General features: G+C 40.3%; 1 non-coding gene across 1 annotated transcript; it reads left to right on the top strand.

Moving 5' to 3' along the window:
- The first annotated feature begins 17,217 nt into the window (after positions 1-17,217).
- Positions 17,218-17,324, top strand: LOC141616662 (small nucleolar RNA R71). The gene has a single exon (XR_012530995.1). It is a non-coding gene; the product is annotated as a small nucleolar RNA R71 (small nucleolar RNA).
- Positions 17,325-17,529: the final 205 nt, after the last annotated feature.

Genomic DNA, 17,529 nt, shown 5'->3' with positions numbered 1-17,529 from the left:
GTATTAATAATTCAGCTAACCCGTATTATTAGCTGATGCCTTAATTTCCGATAACCGATAACAGTTTATAATACAAACCCGTCATATACATTTTAGTATTTAACGAACCGGACCTCGAGTTAAAACCAAGAGGAAGTGGAAGCCCACTTCCCCTTGTGGGTCACGGTTCTCGGCCGAAATAGGAGAACAAAAGGAGACCTCCTCCTTCTGTTAAACCTAATCATCATTTGAAACAATAATTAGGGTTTTGAAGAGTATTCTCCTCTGAAAAACCTGAGATCTCTCATCTCGATAAAACTCACATCAGTTCTCCCTATATTGCAAGGCAATCGGAGAACACTGTTCTAGCACAAGGGCATATCTTGGACAAAGTCTTGGGTGTAACGATTAGGAGGAAATCTGCTTTGATTTCTGTTCTTTACGCCGCAATTTAAAGGACCCGAGGTTATTTCTTGTTCCTTATCGTTTCTATTGTTTTTATGTTTTATGACAATATTCGCATGTTTAAATTTACGTTATAGTCCTGCAATTAAAGGGGTAGTATACGGATATTCACCCTCATGGCTACCCAGTCTGAATACTCAGAAACTTTGATGAACCCGACTTTGAATTGTTTATCGACTTCTTCTTTGATCTTAAGAGCCCATTCTGTCCTCATTCGACGAAGCTTCTGTTTTACAGGTTTGAAACCTGGCTTGATTGGAATTCTGTGTTCTGCAATATCCCTGTCGATCCCTGGCATGTCTTTGTAGGACCAAGCAAAAACGTTTTTGAACTCGTGCAGGAGGTCTATGAAACTAGCTCTTTCGGTTGGGCTCAAGGTTGTCCCTATCCTAAGTTCTTGAGGTTCTAGTTCGGTTCCTACGTTGATGGGTTCAGTGTTCTCTATAACTGGTGGCCCTTCCCCCTCTTGTAATATTTCTTTAGCCATGTAGGGAGGTAGTTCGATTGAGTCTGGGTCTGGGTCATCCTCATTATCATCGTAAACAGAATTGCATTCAGAATAACACAAAGAGTAAGCAGAATCTGATTTATTTATATTAAATTTTGAAAAGAGTTGAAACAAAGAAGCCATCTGTTCAGTAGTCAGTGGCGGCAAAGGGACAGCTGTTGGGACATTTCCCAAACTGTTGTTACTACTTGATACTATGCTAGGAGAAACAAGGGGATTGGGAATGACGACAGGAGGAGACTCTCTAGGGACTTCTCTAGACTCCGACTCTGATTCTGACTCCGACTCCGACTCTGACTCGAATTCGTTGTCTTCTGGTTCTCCTTTGAACATCTCTCCTTCTCCAGTGGTGAGCTTGAAGAGTCTTCCTTGGTTGTTTGTCTATTTGATTGATTTTCTCCATCCTTTTTGTTGATTTGAACTGGTTTCGGTGATTAACGTGGTAATGATCTCATCCATGATGCTTTCGGCTCTTTTGATTAAGGGAAGATCCTGGAGGTAGACATCTTCCTCACTATCCGTCCATATCCCATTGATTACCTCCTCTCTTGGGGAGATAAGATGTGAGCAATCCAAGGTGGACTCTTCATCTGTAATCATCATAACTCCAAGAGGATTCTGAGAATTGTTAGGCTTACCTCCAAGAACTATGGGTAGGCGACCGTCTTCGATCATATCTTGAAGGACATGCTTTAGCTTGTAACACTTTTCTGTATCGTGTCCCTTACCTCTATGATATTCGCAGTATGAATTTTTGTCCCAGAACTTGGACTTCTTTTCTGGATCAGGTGTAGGCCCTATGGGTTGGAGCTTACCTTGCTTCATCGGTCTTTTCAAGGCATTGGAGTAAGTATCATCAATGTTTGTGAATTTCCTTTGGGGATTATTCTTCTTTGATGATTCGAGAAGATTAACCTCATCAGTCTTGCTAGTAGAGCCATGATACGTGCCTAATATATAGTCTTTTTAGCCTATTTCAGCACGTATTTCTATGCATTTTCATATTGTTTTTATGGTATTTTGCCCCGAATTGGCTACTTTGGTTCGTTTTGTCCATTTTGTAGAAATGAACGCGAAAGTAGTGGAATCGTACCCTTTTTTCGTCCTTTTTGCATGCATTTAGAGGAGTCGGGATTTTCCTGAGTGAGATACTGCATTTGGAAGCGTCGTGGAACGCATTACGAGGCACTTAGACGCGGACTTGAGCTGAAATGAAGATTAAGTACTCGATCGAGGACTTTTACAAGTTGATCGAGTGGTTTTCACGTCCTATGATGGTCGATCGAGTGGTTTTTCACTCGATCCTTAAGCTGCAGAAAGAGCTGTTACTTGATCGAGTAACTTTCCAGTCGATCGAGCTGTTTTGGTTGAAAAGTTGGTCAATCGAGTGGTTTCAATCCACTCGATCGAGTGGTTTTGATGGTTTGGGCTTTAATTAGCCCGCGTGATGTTTTATTTCGCTAAACTCTTTTGCTTTGCTATTTAAGCACACTTTACTAGGTTAATTAGGATCATCTTTTCATATTATCAAACTCTCTACTGTAAACCTTGCGACGTTGCTTTATTCCTTTTCACTGTTACTTTATTTCGGATCATTTTCACTCGGATTCTGTGTTCTTTACGCCGGATTCGCTTGGATTGTAATTCCTTTCTCCTTCTTAATAATAATTAATCATTTGGTTGCTTTAATTTCTTGTTTGTGTTATTATTTCTTTTGCCCTAAGTTACTTTATTGCAATTTATTGTTTATTTCATAATGTTCATTGCTGGGAATTTGTATGCTGTTAGTTTAATTAGTAATATGAGTAGCTAAACTCCTTTCATGTTGGGATTAGGGGATCTGCGGTAGAAATGTGACGATGTAGTAAATGAATTAGATGAATTAATTACGAGACTCTGTCACTATAGCAATTTAATTGTATTTATTCGACTTAGTTGAGTGCACGCTTCTATGTCACCCTTTAATCTGGCTAAAATTAATCCTGGATCGAAAGATTGGACTAAATAGGCCTGCTATAAACAGTAGACTACCCTAATGAGGATGAAAGTTAAGTTAGTGGCATTTTAGGATAGAAAGTGGACCGAAAGGACCTTTCAACATCCGTCTCACATTAGTTCGTCTGAATCATTTACAGCTGAGTCACAGGACCACCGTAGTTAACCGAATTCCCGGCATGTCCCTCTCCGCTTGATAGTTTAAATCGATTTTATTTCCTTTACTGCTCTTTACCTTATTTCTCTTTTCTTTAATTTTCGTAGTTTAGAACCAAATTCAAACAACCCCCCAATTGTTACCATAGGATTAGAATTAGCGATTGATAATTACATTACCTCCCTGTGGATTCGATACTCGACTGCCTCTACTACATTTTAGTTGAGACCGTTAGGTCTTATCTTTGATAGGGTTGCGATAGCCGTGTCAAATTTTGGCGCCGTTGCTGGGGAGGCAATTGTTTAATTTATTTGTTGCTTTGTTTTTAGTCCTTTTCAGTTTAAGGGACATCCGTTCCTTAGACTATTCTTATATCCTATTTGTAGTTTCTTCTTATGCGCAGGTCACAGGGTGGTGAATTATTGCCTTATAATCCTGAGCTTGAGAAATCTTTGCGCGAGTTGAGACGATCACAAAGGGTATTACCGACAGAGGAAGAGCTGAGTACTCTGTCAAGCTTTTACGAGAACGAGCTGTTCGAGGAGGATCCACCTTCTTCTCCAGTTTCACATTCATCAGTTGAAACCGTTACTTCTCCAGACTTTCTAGAAATGGCTGAAGAATCAACTATTTTCAGTCACTCTGCGCCGACAACTGCAAATCTCTATAAGGGATTTGTACTACCAGGGAAGGCAAGAAAATTCGAGCCGAAGCCGTCCCTTATCAATTTGGTTGAGAGGAATCAATTTGGGGGAGCTGCAACTGAAGATACAGCCAAGCATATGGAAATATTCATTGATTATTGCAGTTCTATGTCTCCACCAGCTGGCGTGACTCCTGACCAAGTAAAGGAGACTATGTTTATATTCTCTCTTCGTGATGCTGCACGAGAGTGGTATAAGGATCTGGACCGGGCTGCTCATGGGGTAACAGATTGGAATTCACTAGCCTTGGCTTTTTACAAGAAGTACTTTTCTGCCTCAAAGACTAATGCTATTAGAGCTCAGATCACGAGCTTTAAACAGGGACCTGACGAGAACTTTCATGAAGCATGGGTCCGTTTCAAGAAGCTGGTGCGAACCATTCCGCACCATGGGTTCGAAAAGTGGAGCCTTTGCAATAGTTCTATAACGGGCTGTATGATGATCAGAGGGCTATTTTGGATGCTGCAGCCAATGGCCGATTTGCTGAGAATATGGGAGAGACCAAGGGGTGGAAGATCATAGATGATTTGGCCACCCATAAGGCTGAATATGGGAACTCCAGAGGCAATCAAAGAAGAGCTGCTGATGTGAACATTATTTGCGCACATTTAGTCCCCTAATTGAGCCTATTTTGCATACTATTATAACATTCTATGGCCATTTTATCCGTCAAAACCTTCCTATTTGCTTTTCTATCGCATTTCATATGTTTTGTAGAAAAGGAGATAATAAGGCGGAAATTCCCGTCTTTCGTGCATATTTGGAAGCATATTGACGATACTAGATGGACTAGTATGAAGAGGAAGCAAGGACCAAAGACCAATCCCACAAGAATAAAATGGAAGTGAACAAAAAGGGAAGAAAAGTAGAAGAATCACTGCTGAAGAACAATCCGAGCGGATTGTCTCCAATCCGCCCGTCTCCTCACAACACAATCCGAGCGGATTTCCACAAAGACGCTCGGATTGCCCCGCCCGAATCCGCCCGGATTCCATCGAATCCGCTCGTCTTCCGTCAGCAGAATCCGCCCGTCCCGACTCCAATACGCACGGATTCCTGCACAACACAATTTCGTCTTCTCCAAGCTACAAAGAAAGAAGCCCTTCCTCCGAAAAATACCGGCTCCTCCCTGCTCTAAACTCAAAAGTGTAATTACTAGTTTAGCCCTTAGTTAACCCTAATGCATCCACCTAATTTCCACTATAAATGTAACACCCCCATACTCCGAATGCCTTACCAGGACCACTCAGGTATGAAGACATCACCATCTCGGTCGCCCGAGGTATGATAATCAAATAGACAAAACATAAACAACATTTATTGTAAATAGTTTAATGAATAAATACAATCCTCGAAACCAAACTGAAAGTGCAATACATTATTCCAAACTATCTGTTCTCAACTGAAATGTGAATAAAAGCTAGACTACAAGCGGAAGACTCTATCGTCATGTCGTGGCCATCCCAAATATCCCAAAGACTCATCTCTATACCTGTTCAATATCTGCTCACCATCCCCGAATGGATCACCGCAGTTTTACAAAACAACACCCGGCCAAGACTAATCACACAATCAATATAGATAACAACAATAAGACAAACAGACAATTTGAACTCACACACACACACACCACCAACTCCCATCATCTCAATACGATCGTCCACCGGACCCAGCCGCTGCCCGATGGGGGACCGCAGCCGTTCCCACCTAAGCCCCGCTCATCGTACGAGCGATAACCCTGTCCATTAATGTGCACATCCCCTTCCGTGGCGGGTTCCACGAAGGGCGAAACTAGGGCGTGAAGCCACTCCCGCAAGTGACTCCACTCAGCCGAGAACGCATCTCGAGAAACAGAGAACAATCAACCACAATCACAATCACAATCACAGCCGTCACAATACAATTACTATATCAAACAATCAATCTCAACACATCAACAATCATCCCATTATGGGACTAATACTGAGTAGGAAATCCTACCGAAAGCAACACAATCATCGACGATCTAGCAAATTGCCTCTCAAAACCTCTCCTTTACAAATCCTTCTCCTATCACATAATCACATAATCACAATCTAACCTTAACAAATCATAAAAACCCCCAATCCCAAAATTAGGGTTTAAACAAAGTCAACCAAACGCTATAAAATTGGTATGTAGGACTTACCCTTGACGCAAGGAACACTATGATGCCAAGAACAATGAAATCCGACACCTCTAGCTCCGGGATTTGTCAACAATGCGATTAGGATTAAGAACAAACTTGTCTTCTCTCTTAAACAGTAAGTTAGGTTTTGCAAAAGTGATTTAGAAACAATGACGGAAGGTTATATATCTTAATCGCATAATTAACAAAACCCGAGAAAAACTCCCCGTAAACCGGCTACTCGATCGAGTACCCAAGGCTACTCGATCGAGTACCCCTTACTCGATCGAGTACCCTAGTTACTCGATCGAGTACCCAACAGTCGAAACTATTTTATTTCGCAAAACTCCCTTACTCGACAGAGTAAGGCCTACTCGATAGAGTACCCCAAGACTCATAAATACGGAGTATTACAGTCTTCCCTCCTTAAAAAGAACTTCGTCCCCGAAGTTCAACCCATACATAAAAACAACCATACCAGCTCGACTAAGACACAACAACATAACTAAGAACTCAAGAACTCGACCAAACATAAAACATAAACTTTTAACACCCACTCCACCAACTATGTTTACTTCCCTAACATGACTCACGATATCGTATCCACCACATATATATCTCTCACAACACCCACTCCATACATGACCAACTATCATCCACTATCAAATCCAAAATCAAGACACTCATAGACATCAAACGGAATGTTACATTCTACCACCCTTAAAAGGAACTTCGTCCTCGAAGTTTACTCACACTCATAACCTCATCATCCAACTCACAACACTATCAAGTATTCTCGCATTCCTAACATCAAACTACTACAAGCACGTCCGTGACCTTTTAACACTATCAACCACAACATATACAAATCCATATCTTATGCTACACCAACACTCTACTTCCAAATATACTACCATATGAACAATCATCAAAATTTCTTTTATCGCATCCTACTCCGCTTAAGATAAATGTTACGTCCTCGTAACCTACTAATACTATATCCTTAGTTATATCTTCTCCTTATTCTCATCATCATCACATGTCATAGATAACCACCTATACTCTAAACACTCGTCATGCATGTATCCAAGGCTCTCTTACTTAAACAATTCTCATACTTCAATTCACTCGTCACACCACCTAACCTATACCTCAAAATCTTTATCTTAACCCAAAACTTCAACTCTCCACATTACCGCAACATGACATACCTCTCTATATAAACTATATGAAACTCCCATCATCAAAAGCATAACTCGCGATCCACACTTGTTACGTACACTCACACTAGATCCTCAAGTTCTTTCATTCATTACCGCAAGACTCATACATAACTTAACACGACACTTATTATTCAACACCCTACACTCACTGTCTCTACAAAGGATTATGAACCACCTGCATATATCAGATCATTACCACACATGTTCTACGAATCACTTGCCATTATCATGTCCACTAAAGCCTTATTTAGAACAAGATCAAAATTACTGTAACAACCTCTCACAACCGTGTCCCATCAATTAGAATATCACTATAGCATGACAACAACGAAAACATATACGACTCTATTTCATATCATACTATGCCCTCATTCCCAACTTAACCTGGTAAAGAAAACATCAATAAACAAGACAACTGTCTATCTGCAGAAACTGAAACTCGCGGGGAGCAACATCAAACAAAACAACAAACTATGTATAACTGGTATGTACTTTCGAAACTCGAATCATAATCATCCCGCCTAATCCACCACAACCGGTGACGGCATCACAACACCGCCACCAACAGCCACACCGTAGTGCGAAAATACCCGCATCACAATACTAAATATCGTGCCCGGATCACCACCCGAGGCACCACAACCACATCGACAGACATCACAACTACATACAATTCCATAAATACTGACTCGGAAATAACCTTTCGGACAAGAAAACTTACTCAAATCCACTTTACTCAATCACAACGCAACATATTATATGAATAAACAGATAAGCATCTCATGAACATCATCTCCACCATTTCACGGAATACACATGTGTTATTAATACACATAAAATTATAACTAGCCATGTCAAATTAATCAAATTATTACTTTTGGATATCATTCAATTAAATTACCGTGTCCAACATATATATTACAGAACATTCATAAAACAACTTTATAATTATCACACCATACCACTTCTTGTGAGGTCAGAACCTCACACAAACATTTACACATATCATAGACCCGTAATCACAACCAACTAGTCAATCCTGACCACGTAAGTTACCACTCGATAAAGGTTACCTGTCGCCCGAGTTTAACTCATATGCCCCTCATAACATATTCCCCCATTCGCACAACCATCACTTCCTGCCAAATATAACCATACCTTTACTATTCAACTATTAGCATCCGCCTCATCTAACCACATCTTATACCCTCTCACAATCATACACAACAATCAGGTCCCTACCAAATCAACCTCTTTAGAATTGCTACCTTTCTAATATACCATCACTCTTAACCACTAGTGACACACCACAATACCACCACTGCTCGTATATCAAACCTCTTACACTCATATCAAAATAACACGGTTTTTCTCCTATCTTTGGTTATCATTCAAATAACGAACATCAAACCCATCCACAAATTTACCTCAACACTATTCCCAATACTATCTTATTTGTGTTGTCCTCCAACTCTCCACCAAATACCTCGTATCGTGCCAATACTCCACCAACTTCTTGTTCCCTTAATTCCTCGAAACTCATTATCAATCATGTTTATGAGTCTGTTAGGGAGCAAGTTTTCATACCTTCGGGTGAGTCTGTTGATCGAGGCCATTTGGTGTTCACAATTAAACATATGTGGTCGTTGGTCAATGGTCGATACAAAACACAATTTATACTTCACAAACAACTCTACAATTAGTAAAGGGGCAAGTAAAGGTCGGATCCCAAGGGACGGGTATTGAAAACGAAGATTTCTATTGCTACTAGTGGTGTCTAGGGGTGTCACAAGTTGGGTTGATGTAGAAGGTTACTAAACTAAAATAGCAATGAAAATAAACTAACAAGGTAAATGGAATAAGGGTGTAAACAATTGATTAAAAGCACTAGGGTGTCATGGGTTCATAGGGGATTCATGGGATATGATCATACAAACATGTTCTCAAATTATAAGCAAGCAATTATTGTTGTGATGGATTGAGTTGGGTTATATCTTACAATCCTAGGAAAGTTTGGGTCCCGGAGCCGAATCACATAGATTGTACAACACCTACAAGTCGACTTAATCTTTCCTACTTAACACATGCATGATCTAACAAGACTCGAGTTGGGTTATGTCTTACAAGTCAAGTTGAAGAGATAGTAGATGATAATAAATGCAAGGATTCATAGGCTTAGCATTTCATCAAACATAACATGTGCATGTATTAAGATCAAAACAAGCAAGCAAATAAGATATGAAAGCATATTGATTTAAGCATGAATCATTCCCCATGTTGGTTTCCCTAATCACCCATTAAACCCTAGCTAAGAGACTACTCACTCATTATCATATTGATCATGCTAGAAAGGTTGTCAATCATACTAACATAATGAAACATGATGAATAAATGAAAGTAATTAGCAATAATTAAAAAGGGATTAAGAGATTATACCTACTAATGATCCCAATAATAAAGCAAGAATAATAGAAGTACTTGAATCCTAGATTGAGAGGTTGTCAATCTCCCAATAATAACCCAAATAATCTTCAATTACCCAAAATAAAGTAAGAACAAGAGAGAGATTAAGGAACTAAAACTTGGATTAAAACTTGATTAATATTTGATTACAATATTGAAGAGAGATTTGATTGATATTAGCTACACTAATTATTGATAAGAAGAACATGCTCCTCTAATTAGACTAATGGGGTATTTATAGTGAAAATTAGGGAGGATGCATTAGGGTTAACTAAGGGTTAAACTAGTAATTACACTTTTAAGTTGAGCAAGGAGACTCCGGTATTCAATGAGAGAAGGGCGTCTCCATTTTGTAACTTGAAGGACGAAACCGTGCTGTACTGTGATCCGAGCGGATGGAGGTCGAGACGGACGGATGGGGCATGGACGATCCGAGCGGATGGAGGTATAAGACGCTCGGATTGGGCCTGGGGGATCCGAGCGGATCCTGGTAAGGACGCTCGGATTGAGTCGGCGGACGACGGATCATGGATGATCCGTTCGGATTCTTCTACAGCGTCATTCCTTCTTCTTTTCTTCCCTTTTCTTCATAGAATCCTTGGGGATTTCCTTGGGGACTCAAGGATCCTTTCTCAACATTGATCTTCTACTTAGCTATGTACAAAGGCCTTCTAGTCTTGTCTCTCCTTGATGCTTGGTCATTGAATACGATCCATTTAGCCTCGTTTTGCCATGAAAATGCAAGATTCTTACTCCTTTCCTACCAAGGGATCAAAATCTCAAAGAATATGCAAAACAAAGATCTAAAGATAAGAAATGACCCAAATAGGCACTAAAAAGCATAGAAACAATGGTAATTCGGGGGCTAAATATGCGCCAATTATGGTCGCATCAAATATCCCCAAACCGAACCTTTGCTCGTCCCGAGTAAAGAGGTGACAAAGACTAGGACCAATACTAACCTAACCTAATAATAATAGCCGATATGAGACAATTAGCGGGTCTCACTCCGCCCCTTCAACTCACAACAAGACAACCATGAGGTAGGATGCCTTCTTGCAAGGCAAGGTGGGTCTTGCCAAAATGGCGACACATCCAAACATTAAGCACACAAAATCAAGTAATGGATGCATCTACAAAAGAATAGCCACTTTCCTCATCTAAGTGGCGGAAATTATCTACAAGGGAAGCAATTCAAGGGTACACAATCCTTCATAGATGCAATTTGTTCAAACTACTAAGCCTAGAAGGATACCAATAAATCACCTCCAAAATGTGTCAAGCTAGGGTACCTTTGTCCTCAATCGTTAAATGCTTTTGTCAAGAGTAGACTCCCTATGGTGTTAGAAACACTGGAGGATCGCGGAATTCCCCCTCTTGCCAAGACAAGAAGAAGGGTCGTCCCCTCTCTACCATGCACAAAAATGGATACGATGGATAAAGGGATCGATAGATATTTGAGTTTCATTTTGGGAGTTTGCTTTTGTTTTTGTTTTTCCCCCCAATTTCTTGTGGTATATAACATTTGAGAACACTTTCTTTGCCATTTCTTTTTGATTTTTGGCATTTCAATACTTGACAACTTTTTTTGCATTTCTTTTTGAACATTTTCAAAGTCACCCCAATTAGTAACGAGGGTGCCTTGTATTTGAAGCTTAGGAGTTCTATTTTTGCTCCTCTTTTCATTTGATGCATTTTTGCAAACTTTCTTTCACTTTTTCATTTCATTGAACTCAAATTGATTTCTTTTTTGTGTTGTGCCCATTCCCTTTGATGACAAAAATGTGGTAGAACATGGATGAATGATAGAAGTATGCATGGTTTCAAGGGTCACCTTGGAATAAACGGTAGCCAAGGAGTTATCACACCACAAGGTACTCTTGACTAGGCCTTAAACCATGGGTCAAAGGATACTAGCATGACACATCCTAGGGTGTTTTACAAGTATTCTAACAAGCAAAGTCTTAAGAATAAAAAGCATCTACTAGGGCCTATATACACTTGTCAAGCTTCCCAAGTAGATGGTTTCGCAAAATTTTTCTAACATGCAAACTACATGCCATGATGCAACTAACATATAAACATCCTAATGCGAATGATTCTACCAACTAGTATGCAATATAATCTAAATGCAAGTCCTAAGTTCACATTGTTTTACCGCATCAATCAAAATAAAGCCACATAGTCATTAACATAAAGAGGAAAAAGGAGATTGGAAAGATCATACCATGCGGTCTTCAATATCCTCATGTCTCGGATGTGGCGTAGTCGATCAAAGTGAACAAGGATGAAACAAACAATATATACAAGACAATATATACAAAGGAAATGAGCTTGTTTTTGGTTTTTCAATTTTTCAAATTTTTATGATTTTTGAAATTTTTCAATTTTTATGGTTTTTGGATAAAAGTTAAGTGTTAGAATTCCCATCCCCACACTAATATGGGCATTGTCCTCAATGGCCAAAATGATGGAAATTATGCAAAGATGATGCATGATTTTCTATACTAAATGCAATTCTACACTAAGCTATACTACATGATGCATGATTTTTGTTATGACGGAGAGGATAATTTAAATTACCTCCCGTTGCGTATGCATTAACTTCCCCAAACCAAGTAAGACACTATTGCTAATGTCGAGACATGGGGGAGTTCATGCACATGCTATGCATGAGACTAGATTGTCATTTTGGATTTTCAAAAATGGGAACAATAAAGAACACCTCAAAGGAACCGAGGTGTGAGTCCTTTGGTGTTGCTAGGACTGAACCAACAATGATCAAAATGAAATGAAATACAAAGAGATATAGACAAACCGTGGGAGAGTAGGAATCTCCAAGGCTAGTCTTCCATCATGCTACTATCACCATCACTTCCCTCATGAGAAGTGGTCTCATTGCCACTTTCCTTGGCACTTTCTTCATTGCTTTCCTCATCATCATCTTCACCATCTTCACCATCCCTTTCTTCATCTCCACTTGCTTCTTCCTCAATATTATCATCAATCTCCTCATCATTTCCAACAACCTCATTGCCTTCCACCACGTCCCTAGATGCACACGGAAATAAGGCTTCTCTATCCGCCCAACTAGGCAAAGGACAAGATGGATCAAGGAGTCCTTGCTTAGCTAGATGTAGGAGGGGAGGATATTGAGCCAAATAAGCATTTTTCCGATCTTCATAAGCTTGCTTGTGCATGGCTTGCATTAGAAGAGTGACATAATCTTTTCCAATTTCAACTCCTTGCGGTTTGAACTCTTCATAATCATAGGGGTAAGGTGGTATAACAATGGAAGAGGAGGGAGTTTCATGATCACCCTTTTGTTGTTGAATGATGTACTCGGCTTCTTTGGTTAGGGGAAGTAAATAGTTGGTCCGGTGGACACTAAGACGGCAAATCTTTGCGGGTAAAGTGAATGAACGAGCCTCACTAGTAAGCCACCCATACTTGGTATCAAGGGGATTGTGAGCAACCCACTTAAACTTGTTAATCAAGGTGGACATATCAATAAGATGGCCACCATCCTTAGCCTTGTACTTGTTATCCTTATTGAAATTAGGATCAAAGTGCTTGGCTAGGACCGTGACAAGGCCGCCATTAACAATTACGGTTTGACCCTTCTTCCCACTATCTACATGAAGCCATCTATCAACCAATAGCCTCAAACAATTGTAAGGCTTGGTGTGAATTCTTCCAATATTCAAGGTTGATTCAAGGAGAATAAAATCGAGCCCCGTGAAATGATTGGTGTCTCTTCTAGCAATTATGGTATTTCCCACAACTTTGTGCCAAACTCTTATGCCCGGATGATGGACCAAGAGAGCACGACAAGCATGAAAATCTTCATATTTCTTCCCGGAGATTGCCTCCCAAAGAGGCGCGGGATCGTACTTACCATATTGCTTATAGAATTTATGTGCATCGCTAAGACCCAAAATTGCACCCAATTCCGGAAAGGAAATGCGTCTACTAGTGTTAGCTAGACGAAACTCAATATTTTCTCTATTCTCAACCTTTGTCACTTTCAAGGAACTTAAAAATTCCAAGACAAGGGAGGGGTATGTTACTTCTTTCATTTCAAACAATTTCTTCAAACCCATGGCATTGAAAAAGACTCTTGTTTGTTCAAGGACACCTAGCTTCTCTAAGGTTTTTTCACATATGAACTTGGTGGATTGAATTTGTTTCATAGCAAACTTGACAAATGAATTTCTATGGTCATCGGAGATGAAAGTTACCTCCGGATAATGCAAGAGTTGATTAATTACCGGAGTAGAAGGTGATGCTTCCATAGAAATTTGCTGAGGTTGTTCCACTACCAAGCTTGGTGTTGACACCACCATTGCCAAAGCTTTCTTTGTTTGTAGAGCTTTTTGCCTTTGAGAGAGAGCCTTTGCTTTTGGTGCCTTTGTTGCTCCCTTTGTTCTTGCCATTTGATGAACAAACCAAGTAGAGAATCAAAAATCTTCAATTTGTAGAATGCCCAAATCGATTTTGAAAGTGAAAGGCTTTGCCTTTATGAGAGCAAAAATCGACTCAAAGGGTGAAGATTTTGTGCTTGGTTTTGATTTTTCTTGAAGATGGAGTGATTAATTTGATGTTTGAAGGATGGTTTGATTTTGTTTTGGTGATTTTGTTGAGGGTTTTTGTGTTTGAGATGGAGAGGATGAGGGTTTTGGTGTTATGAGTAGTGTTTATGAAGGAATGAATGAATGAATGAAGGTGGGGGGGTATTTAAAGAAACGAAAATCTCGAAGATGCAGGCACGATCCGTGCGGATTAGGCGCAATCCGCTCGGATTTTCAAGCTTCAAATTTTAAAAATCCCGCCTAAAGACGGGCGTCTCTGGGAAATCCGCTCGGATTTTTATTGAGGGACGGGCGTCTCTTGGGAAATCCGGACGGATTCTCATCCAGAGATTTTTCTTGTTTTTCTTCAGCTTCAAGACGGGCGGATTTTACCAGAGACGGACGGATTCTGGGAGACGGGCGTCTTTCCAGAAATCCGCTCGGATTCCTTAACAGACAGGAATTCTTCAATATTTGCACAGCCCAAGACGGGCGTCTTCTCACCGGACGCTCGGATCCTCTGCAGACGGGGGATTGTCGAATCCGCTCGGATTCTTCCTTGATTACACGGATCCTTGCGCAAACCCATTCCTTAACATTCTTTCTTTCTTTCTTTCAAATCTTGTGTTCTTCATTGTGGGGGCACTACTAAGGCGTGAATAGCCTAGGCAATTCCCATCCCCACACTAAGGTAAATCACTACAAATCAATTAAAATCATTAGTCCCTCCCTCACTTCTCTCTTTTCATGACAATTATTTTGATCAAGGTAAATAAAATCCAAAAATGACAAAAATGCAATGCAAAAATTAAATGTAAGTTAGGGAGTTAGAAATATTTACAAGTGGTGGTTTAGGGAGGACTCCACCAAACTCTCATTCTTGATGAGATGTCAAGGAGGCATGTTCAAGGTGTTGTTGATGTTGCTCAACACCTCGAAGAAGTAATTAAAAGCTTGTTCATTGTTGTGGTAGAGGTCCTCAATAGACCGTGGCTCTTGTTGTTGATCATGATCGATGGCATGCCCAATGTAGGGATTAAAGATCCCTTCAAATTCGTCGTCCCAAAGACCACAAACTTCATTGAGTTGATCATTGAAAATCTCTTGCTTGGATGGAGACAACTTTCCCAATTTCTTCGTTTGGCCAATGAGGCCATCTTCTTCTTCCTTGGTTGATTTTGATGAGCTTTGCGAGCTCTCCTTTTCACAATTCACTTGCTCTTTGAATGGAGTATCTTCAACTTTCTTCTTCCATTGGAGTTCCGATCTCTTCTTCTCATCTTTGCGGCTATAATGATCAATCATGAAACATGGCTCATGCAAACGAGGAGCTCTCATGGTCTTGTCAAGATTAAAAGTTATGCTTTCATCTCCTACCTCTAAAGTGAGCTCTCCATGTTTCACATCAATTACCGCACCCGCGGTGTGTAGGAAAGGTCTTCCTAAGATGATTGGAATGTTGGAATCTTCCTCCATATCAACAATGACAAAGTCCACCGGAATGAAAAACTTCCCAATTCGCACGGGGACATCTTCCCATATCCCTAGCGGTGTCTTCGTCGATCTATCGGCCATTTGAAGAGTGATGTTGGTACATTTGAGCTCTCCCATTCCCAACCTTTTACTCACCGAGTACGGCATGACACTCACACTAGCCCCTAGATCACATAAGGCTTTGTTGATCGTTGTGTCGCCAATGGTACACGGTATTGAGAAGCTTCCCGGATCCTTTAACTTTGGAGGTGAACTCCCTTGAAGAATTGCACTACTCACCTTAGTGAAGGCGATAGTCTCAAGTTTCCGGATTGACTTCTTCTTTGTGAGAATATCCTTCATGTACTTTGCATAGGCCGGAACGTGATTGATTAATTCCGTGAAAGGAATTGAGACTTCTAGGTTCTTTACAATTTCCATGAACTTTCCAAGTTGATCATCAAATTTGGGCTTGGCTTGACGACTTGGAAAAGGAAGTCTAATCACAATGGGCTCCTTTTCTTTGGTTTTGTCTTCATTTTTCTTTGAACTTTCTTCTTTTGATGATTCCCCTTCTTTGGGACCTTCCACCACAACTTCATTCTCACTAGCTCTCACAACTTCATCCTCAACTTGCTTCTTCGGGGCTTCATATCTTGTACCACTTCTCAAGTGAATGGCACTAACCGTTTCATGTCTAGGGGATTACCTTGAGGTGGTAATTGCCCCTTTTGTCTTGATGAGCTTGAAGATGCTAGTTGGGTCAATTGTGTTTCCAACATCTTGGTGTGAGCTAAAATGTTGTTGATGGTGGTATCCTTTGCTTGGCTATCCTTTTGCATTTGGGTGAAGAATTCTTGTTGATTTTTTTGCATTTGAATGACCGCTTTTTGGACATCAAAACTTTGGTCATTGTGGTGATTGTATGGATTTTGATTTTGGTAGCCTTGGTTTTGATTGAAAAAGGGTCTTTGATTTTGATTTCTCATGGGTGGTGGAGTGTATGTAGTTTGAGGGTTTTGGACATTTTGGCTCTTGTATGAGAGATTTGGGTGGAACTTGGTGTTTTCATTGTAAAAATTTGAATAAGGGGTGCCACTTTTGTAAGCTTGGAAAGCATTGACTTGTTCGGTCGTTCCCCTACATTCACTTGAGTCATGGCCCAAGGTTCCACAATTCTCACATATCCCGCTTGGGATTGATGAGGATGCCGTCATGGCATTGACATGATGCTTTGATGATTTTGAGCTTTCCTCAAGTCTAGCCATAGCTTGTTCAAATTTCAAGTTGATTGTGTCAATGTGAGCACTAAGTTGAGCACCCAATTGAGTAACGGTGTCCACTTCATACTTTCCTCTAGTAGCCTTGCGAGGCCTACTATATTGCGAATTATGGACCGCCATTTCCTCAATCTTGTTCCATGTTTGATTGTCATCAACTTCGGTGAACATTCCATTTGATCCCATATTGAGGATGTTCCTTGAATCTTCATATAAACCATTCCAAAATTGTTGCACTAAAAACCATTCGCTAAGTCCATGGTGAGGACATGAGCGACAAACACCTTTGAACCGCTCCCAAGCTTCATACAAAGACTCTTCATCCCTTTGCTTAAAACTCGTGATTTGAGCTCTTAGCATATTGGTCTTCTCCGGTGGGTAGAATTTTTTGTAGAAAGCGAGAGCTAACTTCTTCCAAGAATCTATTCCAAGGGTGGTCTTATCAAGGCCCTTCAACCATTGCTTTGCAGTGCCGATTAACGAAAAAGGAAATAAGACCCATCTTATTTGGTCTTGAGTCACGCCCGTTTGAGAGATAGCTTCACAATAATCACAAAATGTTTCC

Source organism: Silene latifolia, chromosome 11 (assembly GCF_048544455.1).
Source record: "Silene latifolia isolate original U9 population chromosome 11, ASM4854445v1, whole genome shotgun sequence".
Lineage (NCBI taxonomy): Eukaryota > Viridiplantae > Streptophyta > Magnoliopsida > Caryophyllales > Caryophyllaceae > Silene > Silene latifolia.
Note: the sequence above shows the minus strand (reverse complement) of the source record. Positions and strands in the feature narration are given on the sequence as shown.